Here is a 27786-nt window from a genome sequence, read left to right as displayed (position 1 = left end):
GTTCGCGAAATTCAGCCGTGATTTCACACAATAACGAGCTGTCATCATCTGAAGCATCACTGCTTTCCTTGTCGCTGGTGCACTCCCAAACTTTGCTGTCGTCAGTGACGTCCAGCGAGTTGGAAATGCAGCACTTCTTGAAAGAAGCTGCCACCATAGCTTCGGGTATAGCTGCCCATGCGTCGGCTATCCAGCGAGCCACTACAGACGGAGATCCACGCTTCAAACGGCCCGACGGTGTCAGGGCTGTTTCATTGAAGGCCATCCATTCGTTGTAGATGCATTTTACATGGTCCTTGAAAGGCTTGTTAAGACACACGTCCAGTGGCTGCAGCTGGCTCGTCATGCCACCAGGGATGACAACCGGATCGGTGGCTTCTTCCTGTAGCTTTTTCTTGACCCCCTCGGTCAGATGTCCCCGAAAAGCGTCAAGGACGAGCATCGATTGGCGAGCCAACAGTGCCTCAGTCATCCAGCCTTTTTCTTGGCAGCGGATGTGCACACCCTTAGGAAAATTTTCATTTTTAGGCATCGTTTTCCTCTTCAGCACCACGTAAGGCGGCAGCTTGTGCCCGTCGGCCATGCACACTAACATAACGATGATCCGCGCTTTTTTGCACCCTGCAGTACGTATGTGCGCTTCGCGATCACCTTTCGTGTGTGCCGTTTGCACCGACGGCATGTCAAAAAATATCGGGGTCTCGTCCGCGTTTCCGTCCTGGCCGAGGAGGAAGTTGCGCTCTCTTTGCAGTCCGATGACGTAACGCTGAAAAGACAGCAGCTTTTCTTCGTAGTCACGGGGAAGCTTTCGCGTAATAGAAGTCCACCTTCTAAGTGAGAACCCGGCTCTCCATGTATTTCTGTACCCAGCCTCGGCTGGCTTTGAACTGCGACCCGGAGATGCCGCGATTTTTTGCAAACTTTCGAGGCAGCAAGAGTTAGCTTCTTTTTCACGTACGCCTGCCACGTTTTTGTCGGGAGGCCGTGACGCGATATGTTCATCATTGCAAATGCATCGTTAAAAGCAGTCTGCCCGTTGCCAGTAGCCTGCATTGCACGGGTGGCGAGCACGTTCACTGTGAATGGATTTATTTTGTGCTGTCTGTCGACGCGCGGCGAACTCCACTTTGACGACCCGTCACTGCAGTTCACACACACTATACTCGGCGACAACTTATCTTGGCATTGGAGCGAAGGCTACGGAGGCGGGGCAAACGCACATTTGTGTTACTACGCAAGTAGTTCGGCATCTTGCAGCTGATTTCAGTTCCAGTTTCGGTTTGGCTTGCTCGCATCGCTAGAGCGTTTAGCACCACGTCTCCATGCAGAATGGGAACATCAGTGTGCGTAGATGCATCTACCTACTGAACTGTATATTGTCACAGGGTTGTTACGTTGACGAAGGCAGCAGTGGGTGTGTCGAAGATGAAACTCTTTATTTGGCCAAACTTGTGGGCGGGAAACAAGTCAGTCAGAGCGTCGTCCGTCAATAATTCTGACAATTCGTAAAGCTTGTCGGCTTTTATTCATGTTCTATCGAATGTTCCAGTGTTATCGCTGGTGGCCACGTAATCTCTGACTATTCGCGTACCGCGCGCAATCTTAACAGAAAGATCTAAAACAATCGTGGCGCTTCTGGAACATCGCATCGCGGTCTGCGCGGAGCATTCCAAACAGTCTTTGCGGGTGAAGCCCGAAGACAACAAAATAAGACACATGGGAATATGATGAACGCCGCCAAGCGCACACCGCAGCCTGAATACGGCGTTTGCTCGATTGTAACGCGAGGGGCGACTTTAGTAGCAAAAATTTGGAGAAAAAGCTCGCATTGCATTCGAATAAATACGGAATGCAAGTACCATGATGCCGCTGAATTGGGTCTAGATTTAAAGAGAGCTCACGCTTAATTAAAAAGAGACTGACGCAGATTATTTTATCAAGCTTCGCTGGTCACACACCTTCACAGAGCGTAGTTTCTCGGCCGTAGGTATTTCATTGCGCATGAAGTAGCTGTGCACTTTGCGACGCAATGCTGCCAACGCAGACGTGTAATAGCGCAGCAGCCGCGTCTTGCCGGTGATGCGCTTCTCAGTTTGGCCCGAGAAATTCAATTTCTTGCGCTTCGGGGAGGCAAGTGGGGCCCGCAGAGCTTCAGCCTTGATACGCTTAACTGTTCGCTCACTCACTCCGGTGAGCTCGGCGACAGTCCGGCACACTGCATTTGCAGACAAGTCACGCTGACGGCGCCTCACTTCAGCAATGACATTGCAGATAACTTGCGTGGTCTGGTTTGATAGCCACTTTCTGTCACATTTAGAGTACAGCTTCTTCGGAGAACGAAACGGCGAGTTGGCGGCCGCACACGGTTCAGGCCAACGGTTCAGGGGGCATCGCGGACGCCATGTTTACTGAGACTCTGAGAGAGCAGGCGTGAGGAAAATGTGGTGCAGGCGTGAGAAAAACGTGGTGCTGTCCAAAAAATAAAGACAGAAACAAACTTGAAGTTTGCAATAACATTTTTTCACAAATGGCTTCCCATACTCGTTCTCTTTTTATAATGAAGAAATCTTTATTTATTCGAGCTAGGTAACTTTTCGAATTAGAAAATAAATATAGGTACTCTTTCTTGGCGCGCGCGCATGCAGGCACTTTGGCTCTGTAGCTTCCACAGTGGTGCCAAGAAAAGTTGTCGCGGAGTATAGCTCAAGCTTGACGGCAAGGCCGTATTCCCGCTCGCCTCTCCTGATCTCGGCGTCTTCGTTGCAAATCTTGCACTTTAAGGGGGGAGGCTACCCAGGAGACCGAACTTTTTTATTTCTTGAGATATCTTGATGAAACTTTCAGGGTATCACTACACTAAAACTTGAAAAACTGCAAAGTTTCATGAAATTGTGTTGATCAGTTCCCGAGGTCTAACTGGGTGGTTCACACGTGTGCCTGAGGAAGAGCCGGGAGAAATCCCAGGACATAGTAGAAAGCCTTTGTGGTCATCCCTGGATAGATATCCTAGGGTGCTACAAAGCCTTTTTTTTTAATTTCCCCTCCAAAAAATTTTTATGCAACTTTGAATTTGATGTAGCCCACAATGACGAGATTTATCAAAACTTTAATTGTTTGTTATTAATTATCAGCACCAGTTTTTAAAAAAAGCAGCTTGTTACACACTGGCCAGATCATCCAGGAACAGAATAAAGAAAACTGCACGCAAATCTGATGAGCAGTTCTTGAGAAATCGCTTTCCTCAGCACCACAACTAGCTAAAAAAATCCATTCTGAGAAAACGGGCTTTGAAAGTTCAGTACATGTGTTTTTCTCAAAAAGCTCCTGCAGAGTAGCTTGAAGTGTCCTTGTGCACTCTTTGCCTCTTTTGTCTTCCCTCCATCTTCTCTAGGTGTCGTTTGGAATTTTTTTTCAGCCGTAGGGCATCTTTTTCAACAGCTCGCTGGATGGCTAGGTGCCCTGGTCGAAGTCCAACGGCGTCAGATATAACTTTCGTTGCTTTGCAGCAGCCGGCGTTGTAACGCAGCACCGCTTCATGCAGAGCTGTTTCTACAGCAATCAAGGACGAGTGCTGCTCTTTTGGCATCAGCGACCAGAGAACGGAGTGGAATGACTCTGACGCATTCTGGGTCTTCGCTCCCAAGCAGCGCTGAAGAAGAGACTCGTGCGAAAGTCGCTGGTAGATGGGCAATATAGCTTCAGCAACATAGTCTGGCAGGTTGTGCTTGTGCCTGGGTTGTGGCTCACCCTTTGCTTCTGCAGCTCTATGGCGGCACCACGACTCGGCTCCCACTGGGCAAAGGTCATGGCGAGGGTCTTCGTCAGTCGATGTGATGTGCCGATATGTTGCCATCACTGCACGCTGCATTGCTGTCACATCACTGGAGCTGTTTCTCAGAGCCCAACCGTAATAGTCAGTGAGCTTGTCGATGAGGGCTTTGGTAAGCTTCCCCTTCCCACGCAGTGGCTTGTCACTCTTTTGCACAACGTTCCGAAGTGCGCTCCCCATCCTTTTCTGAACATGGTTCAGACACTCCTCTTTGACAATCGGCACTAGCCCGTAAGCATTCTCTTCAGTGAGGGCAGAGAATGTATGGCTTACCCCATCAGACACGAGGGTGGTGTACCGCAGGCCATGCTTGGAAATGGACCTCCTGAATAGAGTGAGGGCCGCTTCCACCTCCATGCTTCCCGATTTCGCATCGGTGTTTTTCTGGCAAACGTGGTGCTCATGCCAGCTTTCATAGGCTGCATCTCCAGGTTTGGGCTCTGTTTGGCATCCAAGGCAGTGGTTTGACAGAACTACAGCATCTAATATGAGGCCCGTGTAGAAGTCGATGACAGCTCCCACTGTGTGCCCACGCTTGTGCCAAGTGCCGTTGTACACCACGGTGACGTCCTTGCTAAAGGTGGGGTCCACCTTTTTATACGTGGTGATCACTGCTGTGGCAGATTCAGCATAAGACTTGTCCAGAGCGGTGGCTTCTGTCTTCCTGAACGTCTCTTTCAAATGTTTCTGAAAGGTCTTGTGGTGCAGACCTCTATAAGAGACGTTCATCGCTGCCCAAAAATCGTTCAGGGCTGTTTGTTCCTTGCCTATCTGCTTCATGGCCGCTATGGCGCGGACATTTACGTCAAAGGCCTGCGAGTCCTGTTTGCGCGGTGATGTCCACAGTTTATCGATGGTGCCGCAAGAGGAGCACACGACAGCCAGTTTTGTCGCCAGCCCAAGCTTGGTGCTCTCTCGGACAGTCGTACCACCTTTCAAGCACTGCTTACACACTGTGAAGATACGCCGAGGGTAGCCGCTGACACAAAGTCGTTCGTCTCCTGAGCGACAGTCCACTTCGGCACATAAATCGTGTGGCCCACCTGTTGCTCACGCGGAAATCTTGCGCCAGGATGCCCTCCTTCCGGGCAATTATGCGTGCCTGGTTCCTGATCAACTCGATCGAAACGGCACACCCGTTCGCGCGGAGACACTTGATGTAATCAAGCAGTGCCACCTCAACCTGCGGATATTTCCCAGTCTTAGGCCCACAGAAGGCCTTGTGTGTCTTATTCGTGGCTTTCAGCTGTTCGTGCTGCCGTCGCCAGTAGTGCTCACAAAACGGGTCCACGCCGAAGTGCCTGCCGGCGGCCCTGTTGCCCTTTTCCAGTGCATGATCGATCACCATTAACTTGAAAGCAGATGTGTAGCTTCTGTATGGGCCCATTGCGTAGAGTGAATGCTACTACACACGGAACACTAACACTAAACACTCCGCTCGCTATGCATGCCGTGCCGCTACGCGAACTGCCATTTGTGGCTTGGCCTGGATTGGATTAGGGCTCCGTGCGCTGGTAGTATGCATGATGAGTAAGAGATGGCACTAGGCTGCCGCGCACCATCATCACCATTGGCTGGAAGAAGCGGACGACATTTGATGGTGCGATTTTGGGTGGTGCGATAATTACGCGAGGAAAAGAAAAATTGCATTTTTGTTGGGCGATTTGGGGGGTGCGAGAATTACGCGAGTGCGAGGATTTTTATTTTATTTTATTTACTCATACTGTTGGCCTATCGGCTGTTACAGGGTGGGTCGAAAGCAGCACTCTTGTATGTCGTACATTACATTTAAAAAAAAACATAAGAAACCGTGCTACATAAAAAACCACACATAAAATACTACACCAAAAAACATAAGCTTACATAAGTGAAATAGTTCGTATATACATTGATCAAATTATACAAAACGCAGCACAGCCTCTGCAACAGCTGCCTGCGCAGCATCTAGGGACCAATGCTGCTCTTTGGGCACCATGCTCCAGATGACAGAGTGAAAACTCTCATTTGAATTCTGAGTTTTACCTCTTAGACACCTGCGCAACAGACTTTTCTGACAGCCGTTGATAGACTGGCAAAAGGGCTACAGCCACATCACGTGGCAAATTATAGTGATGTCAAGGCTGTGGTTCCCTATTGGCTTTGGCTGCGTTGTGACGGCACCATGACTGCTCTACAGCAGGGCACAGCGAATGGTTTGGGCAACTGTCCATCGAGGTTATGTGGTGATAAGTTGCCATCACTGCACGGCTCATGGCCTCCACGTCACCAGTGTGAGACTTCAATGCACGCCCATAGTAGACAGCCAACTTTTCAACAAGGTCGCCTGTCAGCCGTCCCTTGCCACCGAGGCTCCTGTTGCCCTCACCCCTGTGCTCTTGCAACAGGTTACGCAGAGCAGAACCCATGCGCTTCTGCACTGTCAGAGAGCGTGGTTGCGTAGCGAAGGTTGTGACACTGCAGTGACCTTCTGAAAAATATTTTTCCTGCCTCTACTTCCATCTGTCCTGAATTGCAGGTTGTGTTCTTGGGGCACTGGTGGCTTGACTTCCAGTCGTTGTAGCCCCCGCTGCCTGGCTTAGGGCCATTTTCGCAGTCCAAACAAGAACCGGAAAGTACATGGTAATCAAGCACATACCCAGTGAAAAGTTCCACCACAGCACCTACACCAATATTCAATTACACAGCCTACACCAATGTGTGAGCTGTGCTCACAAGTTAGCTATGTGCCATCATACACCACTGTAATGTTTTTTGTGAAGTTCACTTCCATTTCTTCATATGTATTCTCGACAGCCTGTACAACATCTGTCAAAAGTTTGTGCAGCCACTTCGGCAGCTGGCTTTATCACACTCTTCAAGTGGCGTTGATAAGTCTTCTGGTGCAGTCCTCTGTTGTGCGACACATTCATGACTGCCCAGAAGTCATTTATAGCAGTAGGTCCTTTTCCAATGCTCCTGATTGCCTGCACTGATCTAACATTTACATCAAAGACTCTCACACCTTCCTTTCTCTCTGGCGACCAGCGAGAGCTGGCTGTGCCGCAAGAACGACATATAAGCACCATTTTCACGGCAAGTCCAAGCCTTGTGTCCCGGTCCACAGCGAGGTCTTGCTCATGGAAAATTGGGCAGAGTGTTTTCCCAATCATCGCGTTCAGAGCGGCCATCTAAATAAGCATGTATTCTTCTGGCGCAGGCATCGTTTCGCGTTCCTGAGACGCGGGGAGTGCGAATTTCCGCTCTGTTGCCGACATCGTGCCGAGCGACTTGCGAACTGTTGGGCTTGTCTCTTGGACATCCTCCTCTTGAGCTTTTCACTTTCTGTGTGCCCTTTGTTGGCCTTGCAGAGCCTTTTCCTGTCCTTTTCAAGACTCCTTCGGATGAGGCAGCTCCCAGGGCTGTAGCCAAGCTGTTCTGCAACGGCTCTTTTGGTTTCCACCATTCCCTGGTTGAAGCGCGACACTGCTTCGGCAACAGCCCTTTCCACAGCGAGCAGAGACTCATGCGTGTTTTCTGAGCTTTGACTCCAGATCACAGAGTGTAGGCACTCAATGGCATTTTGGGTCATTCCATCTGTGCAACGATGCAAGGGGGCACGATCACCCAGCCTGGCAAAGACCGGCTAGAGAGCAATAGGAACGGAGGCTGGCAGTGGATTTTTGTGGGGAGGCGGCTTTTCGTTGCTGGCCACTGCACGGTTATAACAGCACCATGAACTGGCACCTTCTGCACAGTAACTGTGGTCAGGGGAATCATCCATGGATGACATGTGTTACAGAATGGCTTTCACTGCCTTCTGCATGGCTGGGACGTCATGTGTGTGGCTTCTCAATGCATATCCATAATAATTTGCTATTTTCTTTATTTTATCTTGGGTGAGTCTTCCTTTCCCACCAAGAGACTCCCCTTGTGCCTTCTTCTCCTGCAATGTGCGAAGAGCAGTCCCCGTCCTCTTGTGCACGTGGTTCAGGCAGTCCTTCTTTTCAATGTCTATGTATCCATAGACACTTTCTTCATTCAGCGCATGGAACGTGCGGCTGTCACCGTGTGAGAGGATGGTGGTATAGCGCAGGCCATTTTTATGAAGAGAGCGCCAGAACAGAATCGGGGGTGCCTCAACCTCCATCCGTCCGGCGTTGCAGTCAATATTTTTTAGGCATTTGTGGTTGACAGCCCATTCACCGTAGCCGTCATCACTTGAGTCAGGTGCCCCCTGGCAGCCATGGCAGTATCTCGACAATACAACATAGTCCAACACCAGGCCAGTGTAGAGTTCAGTAATGCACCCAACTGCAATGTTGGAGTTGTGTCCATGTGTCTTCCATGTGCCATCAAAAATAACATCAACATTACCAACTGGGCTGAGGAAGTTCTTGTAGAGGGTCTTCACCACCTCTACACTGGCCTTTTCTGTGGCTCTAGCAACTGCTTGGCAGGCATCCACCATGGTGCCTGTTGTGTAGGGCAGGAGTGTGGCGTAACCCGCGTCGGGCCGACGGAGAGGCCGAACGACGGGAGGGCGCGTAAAGTGACGACGCAGAGATCAAGCTTCGGCGAGACTGACGGGAGACTGCTCTCCCGCGTTTATTGCAGGTGGTTTTAAGGAGGGGGAAGAATGGCTATTGGTCCGCGAGGCACGGGTCACATGACCGGCATGGCCACGCCGGATTAGTGGTAGCAAAGAGACATGGAAGACACTCAGCTCTACCCAGTAGCATGAATAGAGAGCACAACAGCAGTGGTGTCTTAGCATGTCACCAAGGGTCGCGCGACACAACATCGTCCTGCCCTGGGAAGAATTGCATCCTTATACAATCCTTGAAGTATAACTGTGTATAACTGTGGTACATCAGCAACAACACTAAAAAAAATTCGCATTGGAGTTCCGATCGAGATGGCACCTGCAATAACGCAGAAGTTCAGTCCTAGGAGCACACATCACAACCTATGTTACCGAAAGAAAAGTCACTTCACCAACACCAACACAAGTGCCAGCTTGCACTATTCACAGAAAGTTCACACACACGCACTAGACCTCTGCGGCTATACTGCCGGCCTATAAGGCAGTATAGCCCCACAAGATGCGGACTACTTTAGTCTGTGATGTAGTCCTTCAAGTGGGCTGGGGGGCTTACGCGTCCGCTGTGGGCGACGTGACCCAGGCCCTGCAGGAAGACTGCGAGTTGCGGCTGTCGGGAGCCGACTTTGAAGACCTGTCCCCATCTCTCCCAGAAGAACTTGGCGGATTGCGGCCGCCATGAGCAGACTCTGAAGACCCATTCCCATCACTCCCAGGCAAAAAACTTTGTGGGCTGCGGCTGTCTTGAGCCGACTTTGAAGACCCATTCCCATCTCTTCCCTCCCCCATGTTGGAATTTGGTGCACTTACTGTAGGTGAGGAGGAACACCCAGGACTTTCCTCCTGAAGTCCCAATGGTTGATCCTGGGTCGCAGGCATCGGAGTGTGCACTTCAGCTGGTGCGCCATCGCACTGGACAGCCGGGGCACTAGGAATGGATTGCCGAGGCAACAGCTCTGTATTGGAAGTAGAGGGAAGATTACCCAAGTCATCGTAACAAGAGAGGAGATCTGCGTAGTGGTGAAGGAATTTTGCGTAATACCCTGTAAGACCAAGGAAGGACTGAAGTGTATTCAGGCATGTAGGAGGAGGAGCATTAAGGATTGCCCGAACTTTGCTTTCCATGGGCGATATACTCTCTGCAGAAATTTTATGCCCCAGGAACGTTAACTCCTTCACCGCAAAAATACATTTCTGGTTCAGTTTCATGCGACTCTGCGCAATGCAGGTTAACACTCTTCAAATTCGCGTCATGCTCAGACTTTGAGCTTCCCCATACTAGTATGTCGTCCAAGTAGTGCGCAACATTGTTACAGCCTTGCAAAATATGAGACATCATTCTTTGAAATACCGCAGCTGCGGAGGCTAGACCAAAACTTACTCTTTTAAAACGAAACAATCCTGCATGTGTAATGAACGTAGTTAAGTCTCTACTAGATTCCTCAAGGAGCAGTTGGTGGTATGCTGATGCTAAGTCCAATTTAGAAAAGTATGACGCACCATTCAACATTTGAAGCAGTTCATCCACATGGGGCAGTGGGAACCCGTCGATGATGATGGCCTTGTTCGATTCTCTCAGATCGACGCAGAGGCGGATGCCCCCGTCTTTCTTACGGACGACCACGAGTGGTGACACCCATTCGGATGCCGACACCCGCTCGATGACATCGTTGTCTTCGAGTCGACGCAGCTCGCTGGCGACTTGTTGCCGGAGCGCCAGAGGCAGGCGACTCAGCTTGGCGGACACTGGTACGATGTCCGGCCGCCTCTTGACCCGGTGGACGTAGTCCCTGACAAGTCCCAGCTCCCCGTCGAACAGGTGCTCGAACCCCGGAGGCACACCTGCAGGAAGCTGCGAGGAAACGGGTGAAGCGAGACGACACGTTAGCGTTGCACCGTCGAGCAGGAGTCCCAACTGCTGGATGGCGTCGAGCCCCAGCAGTGAAGTGCCGTGTGCTGTTACATAGAAGGTGACAAAGGCCCGCTTGCCATGGTGCTGCAAGCCTGTGCGGATATAGCCCAGGACCGGTATGCGGTGCTTCGAAAAATTCTGCAGTTAGATGGACGTTTGGAGCAGTCGGTGCTTCGAAGTTGTGGGATCTGAGAGGTGTAATCGCCACTCTCGGAACACACGGAAGACAGCAGATGCGGTCGGTTGAACGAACACTTTCTCGTTTATTAAACATTTCTTTACATACGGCGAGCTCGCCGGCTGAATCCTATTACAAACTAGTGACACGCCAAAACTTATATAATGACAATGAATACCCGGATAACTTACACAAGCTCTACGAAAGACAACACATGTGGCCTAAATGTCCCTAAAGAATGTCCGTGCACCGCGACACAGCCGCTGGTCGACACCGCTGCACTGGCTCGACGGCTTGGCCTCAGTCCCGGAACCGCAAAGGCGACGTGACCGTCGGCGCGAGAGAGCGTCGCTTGCACCGACACGTCCTCCGGTTGTGGGCAACAGGGCTCCAGCTTGAAGGCAGCTGCGCAGATCACAGGCATGTCCATTGCCCAAGATGTCTCGACCGCATTCCTGGCCAGCGGCGAAGACGATGTGCAGGGGACAGCCAGCCGCGGGTTACATCAATCCCGCTGCGTACATTCAAAACACTCTCGACAGAACGGTGCCGCAGGACAAAGGGAAGGGAGCCACGGGCGCAACGCCCACGTAGTACGATGTTCACTACGGCTAGCAATGATATCGGCGGTGACGGACGACAAATTTAAGTGAACCAATGTTGCTTTTCTTAATTTGTGCAAACGCAAGCTAAATTAAACGAGAGAAGCAGAGTGCAACACCTCATCGCCACGATCCAACGGGCTGTGTCCCCCGCACGACAGGCGGCTCCGCAGAGCCTTAGGCCTAACGAGTCGCTCGACAACTGGCATCCAAAACGAGCACCCCGCACAAGAGGCAGCCGCGAAGAGACATCAGCTCTGTGAGGTGGCCCTACGTGCTCGCTGCACACAGCAGCTTACCGAGCGATCGGCGCCCACTGTCCCGGATGATGTCACGACGCCCCGGCGTCGAGCCGCAATACCAGCAGCAATGACACCTGTGGCCCCTGGCCACCCGGCTACACAAGCCGCGACTCCCAGAGTCAAAGAGACAGAAGAAACTACAGTAAAACCTCGTTAATTCGGCCCCCGTTAATTCGGAAATTCGGTTAATTCGGACGCGCCGTCTGGTCCCGTCAAACATGTACATAACCCTATGGCACAAAACTCCCGTTAATTCGGACGTATTTGGTCGCACTTCGGTTAATTCGGACAATTCGCGGAGCTCAGAGGCACGTAAGGCACATGAGATCGGGTGGCTCTAGGGGATTTTCAAATAGCACCGCAAGCGATGGCATATCCGATTAGCGTGCGCCAATCCCAAAGGCCATGCTTGCATGTGCTGGAAGTGCCGAAAGACCGGAAATACGTCAAGGCCGCCATGTTTATTCTGCGGTGCGCGTTAAAAAAAAAAAGGAAAAACATGGCGGCTGTGATGCGCTTGACACTACCTCTGCATCAGATCTATGCTAGCAACCCGTACCAAGACTACCAAGACCTCGCCCGTACTTTTTTCTTTGTACGTATTGCCCTGTCCGCCATTTCCGACGTTGTCGTTTGCTTGTGCGCTTGTGCGGTGGGTGACTGCGGAGTTGTGTAGTTTTTTTTTTTCGTTGTCGTTTTTATCGGGCTTATCGCTTTACGTCAGGTGCGTGCACGAGGACGGCGGAACTTTTTTTGTGTGTGTTAGATTTTGTTCGTGGTTTTCTTTTTTTTCGTTTATACTTTGTTTTTTCTTGACATCGTGCGTGTACCCGTCGCTTCGTTGCCGCGCCGCGGGAGCCGCACCACCATGTGCTCTCGTGCCCCACCGAAGCGGTCGAAGTATGAGGCGAAGGATTTGACAGCGAAGGTAGAAATCTTGAAAGCCGTGAAGGCCGGGGTGCCTCGGCAGGTAATAATGAATAAATTCAACGTGAAGAGAAGCACGCTCAGCACGTACGTGAAGAATGAAGCGCAGATTCTTCAGGCGTACGACAGCGACAGGTTCGCTGACAACAGGAAGAGACTGAGAACGGCAGCGCACCCGAAACTCGAAGAAGCGTTGTTAAGATGGATTGCCGATTCGCGCGCCGCACAGCTGCCTTTGAGTGGCCCCCTTATCTGTGCGCAGGCCGAAAAGTACGCGCTGAAGCTCAGCATCGAAGACTTTAAAGCATCGGAAGGCTGGATTGACCGTTTTAAGAAAAGACACGGTCTGGTCTTCCGAAGCGTGTGCGGCGAGAAAGGGGCTGTGAATGAAGGCGTTGTCGAAGATTGGAGGGCCGGATTACCCGCGCGCCTAGCTGATTATGATCCCTGTGACATTTTCAACGCAGATGAGACGGCCCTCTTCTACAAAGCCCTGCCGGATAAAACCATCACGTTTAAGGGGGACCCTTGCGTTGGCGGTAAACGAAGCAAGGACAGAATAACTGTTTTGCTGGCTGCCAACATGACTGGCACGGAGCGGCTACCGCTGTTGATAATCGGCAAAGCAGAAAAGCCAAGATGCTTCAAAAGCATTAAGAAGCTTCCCGTGGACTATCGCTCTAATCGAAAGGCGTGGATGACTTCAGAGATATTCCAGGCCTGGCTGCGGGAACTGGACCGCCGCTTTTCTGCAAATTCGCGCAAAGCGCTAATGGTTATAGATAACTGCAGTGCGCACAACAATGTGTCGGGGCTGACAAACATACAGCTGCTCTTTCTACCTCCTAACGCAACGGCTTCTCTGCAGCCTCTGGATCAGGGAATTATCCAGCATGTAAAAAGCCGATACAGAAAACAAGTGCTTGAGCGTACGTTGCTCTGTATGGAGGCAAAAAAAAAATACGACGTGACTCTGCTCAGTGCAGTGCACATGTTGGCGCATGTGTGGAGCAACACGCCGCCCGCAGTAATTGCGAACTGCTTCCGACACAGCGGCTTTGTCCGTGACGGTGATTCTTTGGAAGCCGGGGATGCGGATGTTAACGAAAACGCCGAAGAAGATGACAGTCGCTTCGACAGACTCCTGCCTCCGGACGTCCCGTTGGACGAATACTTCCAAATCGACCGTGACGTTGCCGTTGCCGGTCGCCTCAGCGACGATGAAATACTTAATGTACTCGGCGACGAAGACTCCGACTCTGATTGTGAAACTGCACCCCTCATGGATTCGTGTGAAGTGCCGCGCCGCACTGCTAAAGAAGGCGATGACGCCCTTAAAGTTTTGGAGGACATCTGTGTCGTTTCCCCCGACAGTATGCGCGGACTGCACCACCTACATGAACTCCGGAAAATTGTGCTTTCCGCGCAAATTTCTCGCGCGCAACAAACAACAATAACGAGTTATTTCACGAAGTAAAGGTATGTTGATATTTTAGGCATTTTTTGAATCATTATTGTCGAAACCTCGTTAATTCGACATTCGGTTAATTCGGACATTTTCTCCGGTCCCGTGAAATCCGAATTAACGGGGTTTTACTGTATTTACAGAAACCCGGACCACCTACGAGGCTTCCGTAGTCGCTCGCTTCGGGCTTGCCTACAATCCACGTACTCTATGCCTCGCTCTCCCATGATGCGCACCACATGGCTCGTACAGAAAACTCAACGACGTTCCTAAAAATAAAAATGAACCACTTCTGAACAAAAAAAAAAAGAACTCCTAGCGTGCAGACGTGTTCAAACATGCCACAACAACCGATCTCCTCTCTCTCTCAAAGCACGCCGCCAACGATAGCGATGACGATCCCCCCCTAGGCCTACTCTAACCCGCCTCAAACAAAGGTTGCCTTGAACCGCGAAAACTGTCGTCCGATGCCCCAAGAGCCCCACGTTGGGCGCCAGTGTGGGATCTGAGAGGTGTAATTGCCGCTCTCTGAACACACTGAAGACAGCAGACGCGGTCGGTTGAACAAACACTTTCTCGTTTATTAAACGTTTCTTTACATACGGCGAGCTCGCCGGCCGAATCCTATTACAAACTAGTGACACGCCAAAACTTATATAATGACAATGAATACCCGGATAACATAACACACACTCAAGACAACATAAGACATAAAATACACCATAACATACGACAGCATAAGACAAGCAATAACCGCGAATGCGGTGTCGCCGATGAACGACTCACCATTACGAGGGGCCCCGAGGGAAACGAGCTGCGGTATCGTCCCCCACGGGACCCACCGCGGGAGCCGTCCATCCACGCGCTCCGCCAAATCCCAAGAGACTTCCTTTTTACCGCCCAGCGGCCTCGCTCGCTTCTCTTCGGTGGCGTGGCCGTCGCTCACGCGCAAACCCCAACGAGGTACTGTGACACGTTTTTTACACGGGCAGTACACGCGAACACGGCTACGAGCTATCAAAGTGGAGCAGTACAGGAACGTACGGTACAGAGAAAAAAAAATATCGCCCACAAAACACGCAGATAGCGTTAACATAGCTGATTGTGTCATATCTCACCAGTGAGCGTGGCCCATGCGTGCGTCCGCAGGCACTTCCTCGTCGCTGCTCGGACCAGCGTCCATTTCCTAGTCGCTGCTTTGTAGCGGATCAAAGCGAAAATGATTCGCGACGTCGCGAATCGCAGTGATCCCCAATTCCAGATCGTTGTCATCATCACTTGTCGATGTTGACCGCGACGATGGCGACGACGACGATGCTGGCCGCACGTGTGGATGCACGTGTGCACCTAGCAGACGAAATGTCAGCTGGACGTGACGTCACTTTTCTTTTGCGGCCGCGGGATCAGCTGGGGTGCGGCCTCGATGTGGCCGCGAGGTAGCGCTGCCAGCACTACAAATTGGCGGGCTTTCGACCCGTTTTGAATCGCGTTCGATACCGGATATATCAATCAATATTACAGATGCTTATTTGTCCCTCCGCTGCATTTTGAGTTGCGAATCGTTACTAGGGGGTCGATCGCTACTCGCAGATGCAAGAAGATCTACATGCGTAAATTTGATGTCAGTGCTCCTTTGAATGTGTCCGAAATTTGAGCTGCGAAATACATTGAATTTATAAGGTATTTCCTGGTGCTGGCTAAAAGTCCGAATAATCAAGCATGTCCGAAAAATGGGGCGTCTGAAATATTGGTCGTCGACTGTAAAGGGTATATTTTATTGTCTCACACAAAAGGTCATTTATATATATAGAAAGCACTTCTGAAAGCAGCATAATAGGTGTTACATTCGTCAGATACATTTATGGTGCATCTTTCGATGGTGTCAGATACTCCCTAAGAACACCTCTTCAAGAAAAATTGTTCCTACACGCTCAGCTGAAAAGGCATACTCATGCCAAAGGACTTGCCCACTTGGCATTGCCCACACGTGTCCTGTAGTGTAAAACGCGGTATAATGGCCGCAATTCCTGAATCAAATTCATACGTGCACGGCACGGCGTCTTCCTGCTGCATGGCTGGGGGCAATATATCTGCTAAAGACTGTGTTTTGCTGTCTGCTTGGTTTGTGGGATGTTTCAGGGTGAACAATATTAGCACAAGAACGCAATGCTCTGGAAATCTCCTGCAGTTTGAGCGGCAGTCGTTATGGTTTTCGTAGATGTGAATGTGAGAACTGTGGTCTCTTTTCCTATTAATTTGTACCGCTTCAGATGTAACAGTCAAGCTTAGCTACTCACTGAGTGAATGCGCTTATGACGCGAAAGGTTCCCTCTTCAGGTAAATCTCTTCCCACATACGCCGCACCTACGAAGTCGTTCACTGGTGTGGGTCACCCTTTTAGCGTACTCATCTCTGCAAATGCGTCACTTTCGCCGCACTACACTGGTGCCATGCGGGAAAGCGTCTTTAAGATTAGGAAGGGTCTGCCAGCTGTCATGGGACAGAGCACATTTCGTCCCTTAATTATGCACGCGTTGTATAATAACAAATGCCAGTGTGATTACTGATGTCTGAAAACATTAATCATGCAGAGCTGTCCGTGAGGTTGCTACAGCCCTGGGAAACAATAAACCATCACAATGCTAGTCGGTATGTTGCCCTGAGTCATGTTTATGAGAAGTTCTGATTATTCAAACAAAATCCTGAGGTCCCCTCGAGCCTGAATTACTGAGAGTCTACTGTGCTTATGAAAAAGGTCATGAAATGCAATCAAATTTGCGCACAAAAGTGGCAAATTGTCCTTCTAGTAGCCACTGCCACTGTACCATAAGTCTCTCCTTCACGGCTCTTCCGAGTCCTCGACAAGAGATGATTTCTTGTTCTGCGTACACCGATGTGCTCTTGCTTCTGCTGTTGGTTTGCCAGACATCTTTTTCTGGCATGCGCTGTCTCGTGATATGCCCAGCACAATCAATCATGGGGCGGAAGCACGACCAACACTTCCAGGACGCGTTCAAAGTTGGAGTGCCCTTGATTGAACCACAGAACAACCATGGCAGTGGTGGTCTCCACTACACGCGTAAAGGCAAATTGTGTCTTTGAACAGAAGAGCCACATTTTGCTGTATTTTGGAGTTTTCCAAGTTTTGCCCTGAACATTTGGGGTCAGCAGCTTCTACTCTTTTATAGATGGGCAGTATTGCCTTTCCCTGGGCCTTGGTGAGCAGGGGTGTGTGGGTTGGTGCAGGTTCAACCAAGGGCAAGCAGAATAAAAGAATAAAGGTAACCAGTGGGGTCTCAATTAACTCTTTCCTTACCGCAGAAAACAGCCCATTTTGATATGTCTCCGCATAATATTTTTTTCAACAAAATCTGTTCCGTGTATAATAGATAGTTATATATCAAAATGCAGCTTAGTGATGTGCCCTTCAGATGTAGTAAAATTCAAAGCGAAAAGTTTCACATTTTTTCATATTTTATTTCTTAAATATTAGCAAAACGAAGGAAAACGTACAAGCGAAGATATAAAATTGCTGTTAGACTTCACAACTGAAATATACAAACTGAAATATACAAATGGTAGTCCGTATTCTCAGGTACAATTGCTCCAAATTTGAACAGTCTAGGTGAATAACTGTATTTTTGGTGGGCTCCGATCTTGGCGCCCATGACGCATGTGCCACTCCAAGAAGCAGTTGCATGTGGTAGTGAAGCAAAGATGCGCTTCGCAGGCGCTGCAAAAAACATTTGTCTTCACTTCTTTTCTGGTGTTTTCGTAGCACAACTTGCAGTTCCTTCGGCTGTCAACCTTTTCGGGCTTGTGTCGAATCCAGTCGGGTGGCACATAAGAAACTCTTACTGGTTGGTCATCATCGAGGTTCAAAATTTCCTTGAGGAGCATCTCCCGGAAAGAAAGTTGGTCGAATCTGGCACTCAAATTTAGTTCGGGAATATCGGGATGCTGCTTGCGATGCTCTTGGAAAAGAATAAAGCTATTTACACAGGCTGTGTCAATAGAATGGAAGAAAAAAGTCTTCCACCATCTGACGCATTTCCGAAGGACATTGTATGTGCCAATAATCTGGTCGGACTTGTCCACCCCCAGCATTCCCGCATTGTAGTCATGAACCAACAAGGGCTTTTTGATTGTTTTCTCGGTCCATTTGTTGCCCACTTTCTGACGTCGCTTTGCAAAGACATGCTCATTCACTGTGTGAATTGTGCTCATGAGACTCGCAGCCTTTTGATCCTTCCACTGGAAAAACAACACGTTTCCCATCTTCACCCAACCTATGTCCCCCCGCTGAGCCTTTTTTTCCCATTTCGTGTCTCAGATCACCAGGGAAGCCTCGACGATCTTTCCTTGTCGTTCCACATGCCAGCGTTTTGCATTGCAGGAGATGTTCAAAAAGGTGCTTAGAGGTATAAAAATTGTCCATGTAAATTTTGTATCCCTGATCTAAATATTTTTCACAAAGTTTACTGACCACATCAAAAGCCAATCCGTGTGGTCCTGGCGTCTCCCTCTTACCTGTGTAAACAAAAAAGTGCAATGTGTACCCAGTTTCAGATTCAGCTAAAACCCACAATTTGTAACCCCACTTTGTCACCTTATCACGAATATATTGCCCGATTCCCGATCTAGCTTTAGATTTCACCATCCGTTCATCTACTGCAAGGGCTTCCCATGGTTGGAAAAATCGTGCTGACGCGTCATTGATGTGCTGAAGCAGCGGCCACACCTTCCTCAGTTTGCCGGCTGATGCCGTACTCTGTTCCTCAGGGTCAGTGACATGCAAGAAAGCGAGTAGAGAAAAGAAGCGTTTCCTGCTCATGATTTTCACTGGAAGGAGACCACCGGACACCGGCCCAGTGTTCCAGTATGGATGCAGCCGTGGCACTTGTACAATACCCATGTAAATGAGCAGTGCGATGAATCGCAACATTTCCGGGGCCGTGACCTCAAGCCAAGAGCCATCTGATTCTGCGTAGCTGGGTCTCTCGAAAATCTTCATCGAGGCATACTTGTTGGTGTGTGCACAGATTGTTGAGATCATCTCAGCAGTGAAAAACATCATGAACATGTCGAGTGCGCGGATGAAACTACGCTTCTCGCTCCGGCACATCACCTCCAGGTGTACCCCAGGTGGTCGTTTCGGTGAAAACTTCACTCGGCATGGTGGATTGGGCAAAATATCGCCTCCGTACGTAGTTGACACCCTAATAAGAAAACGTAAACAGGTGTCGTCACTTTTAAAACGCACACACCCCACAACAACATCGACATCCGAAACCATGCTTACCTTGCCACACTGGTTGAAGGTCTGGGCTGCGGAGATGAATCATCGCTGTCTGAGTCGAAATCTGACGATCCAACATCCTCTACAGACTCCTCACTACTGCTTGAGTCGATAACATGAACAGCAGAGGCCGCGAGATCACTTTTTTGAAGTTTCTTCTTCGGCGGAGCGCGACGCGCCTTCGGAGCCATGTTGCGAAACTAGACGCAACCTCCTTCGCTGCCTCTTTGTTTTGCGGGCGCTCTCGCGGCGATAGACCGAAACAAAAAACAGAAAAATGTGCAGTAGTTCTTCTATTACTGGCCAGATGGCACTAGGTGTCCGTGAAAGTGGAGTTTTATTTTTGGCGGGGCATTCAAAACCATCGATCCATAGTGATCGATGCTCTATGGGACGGTAAGGAAAGAGTTAGCCGTGCTCATGGAACACGCGGACACAGTCACGGTGTCGTGCAAAGGAGCACGTGTACATTATTAATTGCTTTTACAACGGTGAGCTCGCTAGCCGAATCGACTGCATAACTAGCAACACACTAAATAAGCGGATACATAATGCCAATACAACACACAGGCAACATAGCACATACAATGTACCCCGAATGTGGCGTGGCTAACCGCACAGCGGTGGATATGTGGTTGAGTGTTGCCCGTTTTTGCACCATGATCCCGATCCATCTGGGCAGAATTTGTGGCTGCTCGCACCATCTGATGAACAAGAATGAAAATAGGAGGCCCAAATCACCTGGTGCATGCCATCAATGTTTCCCCTATTGCTCGTGATGGCCTCCTGATAATAGCTCTGCAGCTTTTGAATCACGCTCTCTTCCAGCTTGTCCCTTCTTGGCTGTGGCTTGCTTAGTTTGCAAAGAGCAGTTCCGAGGCACTTTGCTAAATGATTGGTACAGTGCTCCTTTTCAGTGTCTACAGCGCACCGTGATAAACGGTCTCCCAAAAGTTCCCGGAATTATTTTTCTTTATAAATAATTTCCATCGCTCAGAAATATTTTTAATTGCGATGGCTTGTCATAACAAGGGCTCCTTTGTTGTATACGCACTGCCGCTTCTGCTTTTATTGCGTGGCTTAGCAGTCAACATTCTACTCACACACTGAGCCATGCAATGCTTGCTGAATTTCATCTCCTTTATCTGGCAGGGCCTTATGTCGACGACATGTTAGGCTTGACAGGACTTAAAAGTTCAGAGTTCAGTGTCAAGGGACACTGGACTCTGTTTATTAAACTAAAAGCCACAATGGAGTGCCATTGTGGCTTTTATGACCTCGTTTCTGCCACGTACCGTCGTACATTATGGCACTGTCGTGCCCAGCCGCTTCACTCTTTGTGTGCTCCATAGACTTCACAGGATTTTGGGAGATGGTATCCATTGCCGCATTATAAACTTTCCAGTCAGTGGAGGTTACGTGGTAATAAGTAGCCCATACAGCAGCGTGCATTTCGTGCACATTCCTGGAATGGGATTTGAGAGCCCACATGGAGTATGTCGGCTTTGTGATGAGGTCTCTTTTCAGGTGACCTTTGCCACTGATGCGTTCTCCACTATCCCCTTTGTGCTTCTGCACGAGGTTCTGCAGGGCAGTTCCCATGCGTTTCTGGACGTGGTTTGCACAGACCTTCTTTTGGACAGCTACGGAACTGTACACTTTTGCTTTATTGACAACATTGTGTGTGCGGCTGTCGCCATCCCAAAGCATGGTCGTACATCTGAGGCTATGAAGTTAGGGAGAACGCTGAAATAAAATCATTGCCACCTCTACTTCCATCTGGCCATCCTTTCACGAGGTGTCCTTTGGCAATGAATGCTTGGATCTCCACTCTGCATTTTCAGGGTCGCAGGTCTTGGGCCGCTTTCTCAGGCAAGGCAGAAATGTGACAGCATGACATAGCCGAGCGCATGCCCTAAAGGAACCTCTGTACAGTGGCCACTCCTCTGTGAGAATTATGTCCCCTGTAGTGCGAGCGTGAGTAATCACACTTACGTTGGGTTCAGGCGAATAAGGTTAAGTCACAAATACACTTTATTGCTATGCGAGCAATAACGCTAATACTTTGCTTGGAGAAAGCATGGTTTTTTGTTCCGAGACAGCATTGTGGAAGAGAAGTCTGTGGGAGGCACTCCTAATCAGGTAGCAGTGCTTCTGCAACAAAGCCTGGAAGACTGTACCAGAGCTTCAGAGGTCAGCACCTTCTGGGCACAAGTAATGGTGACGCTCCACATCCGTCGATGTCACGTGGTAGTATGATGCCATCACTGCACGATGCACTGCAGCCACATCGTTGGAATTGTTCCGTAGGGCCCACCCATAATAGTGAACTTGTTGATGAGTGCCTTTGTCAGCCTGCCCTTCTCAAGCCTTGTCACTTTTCTGCGCGAGGTTGTACAGTGCTATCCCCATCCACTTCTGCACGTAATTCAGGCATTCCTCTTTTGAATGGGGACTAGTCCGTAAACATTTTCTTGCACAAGTGCAGTGAAGGTGGCACTGTCCATAAGACACGAGCGTTGTGTAACAGAAGTTGTGTTTTGACACTGAGCGTGAGAAATGGATGACAGCTGCCTCCTCAACCTCCATCCTTAGTCAATGTTTTTCTAGCACACATGATCCTCCCGCCAACTTGCGTAGCCTGGGTCTCCATGCTTTGGTACTACTTGGCAACCAAGGCACTTGTTCGATAAAACAGCGTCCATGATGAGGTCCACATGGTATTCAGTTATTGCCCGAACTATAATATGGGATGTGTGTCCACGCTTCTGGTGTGTTTCATCATAGCTCACTGTAATATTCCTGCTGAAAGATGGATCCATTTCTTTGTATGTGGTTTTTACGGCAGAAGCAGATTCTGCATAGAACTTGTCTATGCACTGTGTCTGTGGTTCCCCGAATTTCTTCAAGTGCTGCTGAAAAGTCCTGCGATGGAGACCACGATGGGACACGTTCATTGCTTTCCAAAAGTCATTGCAGGGCTGTTTGTCCCTTCCCTGTCTGTTTTGTTGCCATAATGGCTCTTATATTCACGTCAAAGGCCATTGAGTCATCCTGACGACCAGAACTTCACGACCTTGCAACTACTCCATGGTGTGAACATATCAGCAAGTGCATGTTGGGTGCCTCCTTGAACATTCGTCTCAGTTGCAAAGCACCACTGGCATGGGGTTCTGGATGGCAGGTTGCCTCGGGCATCCATTTGCACAAGGAAAAATTTTTACGCCTTCACTTGTGGCAGCAGCTCCCAGCCCAGCCGCTGCTGTTAAACAACAATAACATTTTCAAGGAACTAAAGAGGAACATGAGCATTTTTCACATCCAAGAGAAAGGAGGAAGAAACGAACACTTCATTCATCAGTTAACTCTTTTGTTAATAAGGTAACGAGCATCCAAGTTCTGCATTTTTGGATGCTCGTCAATCTTGCGGCCTCAACGGCTGTGCTGCTCGGCAAAGCATTTACGCGAGGGCACGAAACACAGGTAAACTTTGCAGGTGGAGCAATAGACGCTTGTTCTGTTTTGTGTCTTTGTTTTCTCGTAGCAAATCTGTTTTTCTTCTTTTATTCATTCTTTTTGGTTGGTGCCGAACAGGGTCCAAGGGTGCGAAGGGGGGGTGAGATGGGGGCGTGTCCATGGGTTAATTCGTCATAATCAAATATCTGATGAATTAGTTCTTCTCTAAAGGCCAATGGATCAAAATAAATGCTTCTTAAAAGAGAATGAAGCTGTTCACGCACGATGGAAAAAAAAGTTTTCCATCATTGCACGCATTTTCCGAGGACGTAGTAAGTGCCAATGATTTGCTCCGATTTGTCCACGCCTAACATTCCAGCATTGTATTCGTGGACAAGGAGCAGCTTTTTGATTACTTTCAGAGCCCACTGCCCCCCCCTCCCCCCCCTTCATCTCTTCTTTTGGCTGGCACATGCTGATTTGCCGTGTGCATCGTACTCAAGTTCACAGCCCTGCAGTCTTTCCACTGCATGTAGAGGATGCTACCTTTCCGAATCCATCGAATGTCTCCACGCTGTGCCCGTTTTTCCCATGCAGTGTCTTTCAATTCAGCTGGAAAGCAGAGACGGTCCTTGCGAGTTGTCCCGCATGCAAGTGTCTTGCACTGAAGCAGATGTTCAGAAAGTTTCGCTGATGTGTAAAAATTATCCATATAAATTTTGTATCCTTGATCAAGGTACTATGTACAGAGCCTGTTCACTATGTCAAAGCAACCAATCTCTTGTTGCATAACATTTGTGGCAGCAGGCCACTAAGTGTTCCTGTGGTCCGCCAATGTAAGTGCAGTTGTGGCACTTCAACAAGGCCCATGTAGATGATGAGTCCAATTAGTCGCAGCATCTCCAGTGGAATAACTTCCTCCCAGGAGCCATCGCGTTGAGAATAGGTTTCCCCACTATGTTCATCCAGGCGTACTTATCTGTGTTCTCACACGCCGTCGTCATTACTTCAGTCGTGAAAAACAAAAGAAAGAAGTCCAGCGTTCTACAGAACTGACACGCATCGCTCCACACCACTGCTCCAACATAGGCACCTGGTTGTCTCATTGGCGAGAACTTGACATGGCGCGATGAGTTCGGCAAATATCCTGGCCATATGTTGTTGAGGCCCTAAAGAAAAAAACAGCACTGTCGTCGAGTATGAAGTGCATTTTTTTTATATATACACAGCGCGAGGTCAAAGAAAAATCTCACCTGCAAGCACTTGTTGAAGTTTGAGGCACCTGCGCAGAAGTGTCATCGTCAGAGCTAAAATCTGACGATCCCGTATCGTTGCTTGAGTCATCACTACTGCTTAGGTCAGAAAAATCTGCAGAAGCGGCCAAAATACTTGCTAGGGGAGCCTGCTTTCGAAGAGCACTGCACGGACGGGACCCCATTCTTGCACGCAACTCGAAACCACCTTCAGTTCAATTGTCGTCTTCAGCGGCATGGGGAGCGCGAAATGTAAACAAACCAAGCTGAAACTGTAAGTCTGTAAAGCACTGCTTTTATTTTTGCGAGAGATTTGAAGTCAACGGAGACCTGTGTCTGGTGGCCTATGAGGCCGTACTGAAAGAGTTAAGCTTTCACGACACGAGGCCGCGTGGTCTTGGTCGCAGGGCGTCGGAACGGGTGCGGATGGGGTCGGTGCTTCCTTCTTGCAATGGCCACTGTCCTGTGCCGCCTTTGTTTTAGCCACATGCATAGCCCCAGTGTAATGACTGTTGAAGTACACTGACACCTCACAGAGATCACAAAATGCCACACTGGGTGAATCCGGCAAGCAGGTACCCTGTGACTGCGTGTCGGCCTCCTCAACAGTGCAGTCTCGGAACGACCATGGGATGTGGTCTAATGGCATTTCATGCCGCACCCGCCGTTGTACCTTTCGTGGCATATTGCTAAAGAATTATCTTGGGGCTTGTGCACGATGTTTAATAGTGCACTTCCTATTCTCTTGTGGACGTGGTTGAGGCACTCTTATAGTCGGTACAAGCCCGTAAACATTCTCCTCTGTGAGGGCAGACAAGGTACGGCTTTCCCCATCAGACACAGGGTAGTGTAATGCTGGCCATGCTTGGATATGGGCCGCTTGAAGAGAGTCATGCCTGCATCCAAATCCATGCTTCGGTGTTTCTTTTGGCAAATGTGGTGCTGGTGCCAGCTGTCAAATGCTGTATCTCCAGGTTTGGCATCCAAGGCAGTAGTTAGAGAGAACTATGGCATCCAAAACAAGACCTGTATGCAAGTTCATTAGATACCATTCCGATGTGGGATATGTGCCCACGTGTCATGAACCCCATTAATGGGGAGGCATGTGGGGTCTGCGAGATATCGCCACTCTCGGAACACACGGACACAGTTCATGCCGTCCGGGCAACCAACACGTGTACGTTGTGGGGTCTGAGTGATATAACCGCCGCCGCCCTCGGAACACACGGACACAGTTCACGCGGTCGGGCAACAAAACGTGGGGGTTTATTAAAACTCTTCTTTACATATATGGCGAGCTCGCCGGCCGGATTAGTAAACGTAACACGCTAACACGCTAAAGCTTATACGCTGACAATTAATACGTAACACGCTAAACTTATGCATGCTGGGAAACATAGCACACACTCAAGACAATAAAAGGCATGCAATACAATATAACATAATACATAGATAAGACATAAAATAAGACATACAAAATACAATACAAATGCGGTGGCGGCGCCGCAGATGCACGACTCACCACGAAGGCCCGAGGGAAGTGAGCCGCGGTACCGACCCCCACGGACCCCGCGGCCGTCGTCCATCCGCGCGCGCTGCCACACCCCAAAAGAGAGATTCACTCCTGTTTCTATGCGCCGGCCTAAATTCGCGGCGGTGATGCCGGCGCCACCGCGGTAAACTCGGATTACAGACAGCGCATCCCTGGCCTTGGACGAAGGTCTCCGCTTACGAACAAAGCACGTGCGTGCAAACACAGCGGCCGCGCCCAAGTTACGGCAGGCGCCTTTACAGGGTGATATAGCACCCCCACATCCCCCCAACCTTAAATCAAAACCATATCCCGGAAAACTTAAAAAAAAAAACTGCTACACAAGCTCTACGAAAGAACAAGTGGCGTAAACGTCCCCACAGAATGTCCGTGCACCGCGACACAGCCGCTGGTCGACACCGCTGCGCTGGCTTGACCTCAGTCCCGGAACCGCAAAGGCAACGTGGCCGTCGGCGCGAGAGAACGTCGCTCGCACCGACACGTCTTCTGGTTGCGGGCAGCACTCAACAAGGGAGCCGATTTAAAGGCAGCTACACAGGTCACGGGATGTCGGCCATCGGTGAAGACGATGTGCAGCACACAGCCATCCGCGGGTTACAACTTCCACTGTGTACACTCTCGAAAGAACGGTGCAGTCCGGCTAGCAATGACATCGGCGGTGACCGAGATGACAAATGCAATGAACGGTTGCCTTTCTTAGTTTAATCGCGTGCGCAAGCTAAAAATGAGGGAAGCTGAGTGCAACAACTCGACGCCACGATCCAGCGGGTTGTGTCTCACGTGCAACAGGCAGCTAAGCAGAGCCTTAGGCTTAACGACTCGCTCGACACAACCGGCATCCAAAACAAGCACTCGCACAGGCGCAGAGGAGGCAGCCGCGAGGAGACATCAGCTCTGTGAGGTGGCCCTAAACGCTCGCTGCACACAGCAGCTTACCGAGCGATTCGGCGTCCACCGTCCCGGACGATGTCACGACGCCCCGGCGTCGAGCTGCAATGCCAGCAGCAACGACACCCGTGGCCCCTGGCCACCCGGCTACACAAGCCGCGACTCCCAGAGTCAAAGAGAGAAGAAAACTATTTACAGAAAAAAAACTCGGACCACCTACGAGGCTTCTGTACTCACTCGCTTCGGGCTTGCCTACCATCCACGTTCTCTGTGCTTCGCTCTCCCAGGATGCGAACCATGTGACGCTTGTACCGACACTCAACGACCTTCTTAAAAATAAAAATGAACCGCCCGCGAACAGATAAAACTTAGCGTGCCGACAAGTTAGAACACGCCACAGCACCCGATCAGCTCGCTGTCAAAAAAGCACGCCGCCGACGCTAGCGATGAAAATCCCCCCTTAGGCTTACTTTAAGCTCACAGAAATGCTGCCCCGAACCGCGAAAACCGCCGTGCGATGCTCCAAGAGCCCCACGTTGGGCGCCAGTGTGGGGTCTGAGCGATATAACCGCCGCCGCCCTCGGAACACACGGACACAGTTCACGCGGTCGGGCAACAAAACGTGGGGGGGTTTATTAAAACTCTTCTTTACATATATGGCGAGCTCGCCGGCCGAATTAGTAAACACGTAACATGTACACGCGAAAACTTATACGCTGACAATTAATACGTAACACGCTAACAATGAATACTGGGAAACATAGCACACACTCAAGACAATAAAAGGCATGCAATACAATATAACATAAGACATAGATAAGACATAAAATAAGACATACAAAATACAATACAAATGCGGTGGCGGCGCCGCAGATGCACGACTCACCACGAAGGCCCGAGGGAAGCGAGCCGCGGTACCGACCCCCACGGACCCCGCGGCCGTCGTCCATCCGCGCGCGCTGCCACACCCCAAAAGAGAGATTCACTCCTGTTTCTATGCGCCGGCCTACATTTGCGGCGGCGATGCCGGCGCCACCGCGGTAAACTCGGATTACAGACAGCACATCCCTGGCCTTGGACGAAGGTCTCCGCTTACGAACAAAGCACGTGCGTGCAAACACAGCGGCCGCGCCCAAGTTACGGCAGGCGCCTTTACAGGGTGATATAGCACCCCCACAACGTTCATTAAACACTTTTACATACGGCGAGTTCGCCGGCTAAATCCTATACAAACTAGTAACACGCAAAAACCTTATACAATGTGGAGATAGGTTTGCACTAGGCTTACCCACGAGCGCGACTGTGTAGGGACGCGACGTTCTCCACTGCCGCTGCGTGCGACGACGCTGCGGCCGGGTTCGTCGTTTTCTCCGACACGGCGCAGAAACCACGCACGAGGCAGGGTAACAGCAACAACGGGTTTATTAACCCAAGATGCAGCACAGTACGCCACTCACGGGCTTGTAGGCCGTATAGGGAACTCCGCAAGACCGAGCAAGTACGCTTGCCAGCGGCGCTACGACTCTCACACAAAGGGCAGCAGT

The 27786-nt window shown here is 50.0% G+C and overlaps 1 protein-coding gene across 3 annotated transcripts in view; it reads left to right on the top strand.

Annotated features, from left to right (window-relative positions):
- LOC119399637 (E3 ubiquitin-protein ligase RBBP6) overlaps window positions 1-27786 on the top strand; it is a 108220-nt gene that overhangs the window by 27543 nt on the left and 52891 nt on the right. The window lies entirely within an intron of this gene.

The sequence above is a fragment of the Rhipicephalus sanguineus genome, chromosome 7 (assembly GCF_013339695.2).
Source record: "Rhipicephalus sanguineus isolate Rsan-2018 chromosome 7, BIME_Rsan_1.4, whole genome shotgun sequence".
NCBI classification, from domain to species: domain Eukaryota; kingdom Metazoa; phylum Arthropoda; class Arachnida; order Ixodida; family Ixodidae; genus Rhipicephalus; species Rhipicephalus sanguineus.
This window is presented reverse-complemented; position numbering and strand designations above follow the sequence as displayed.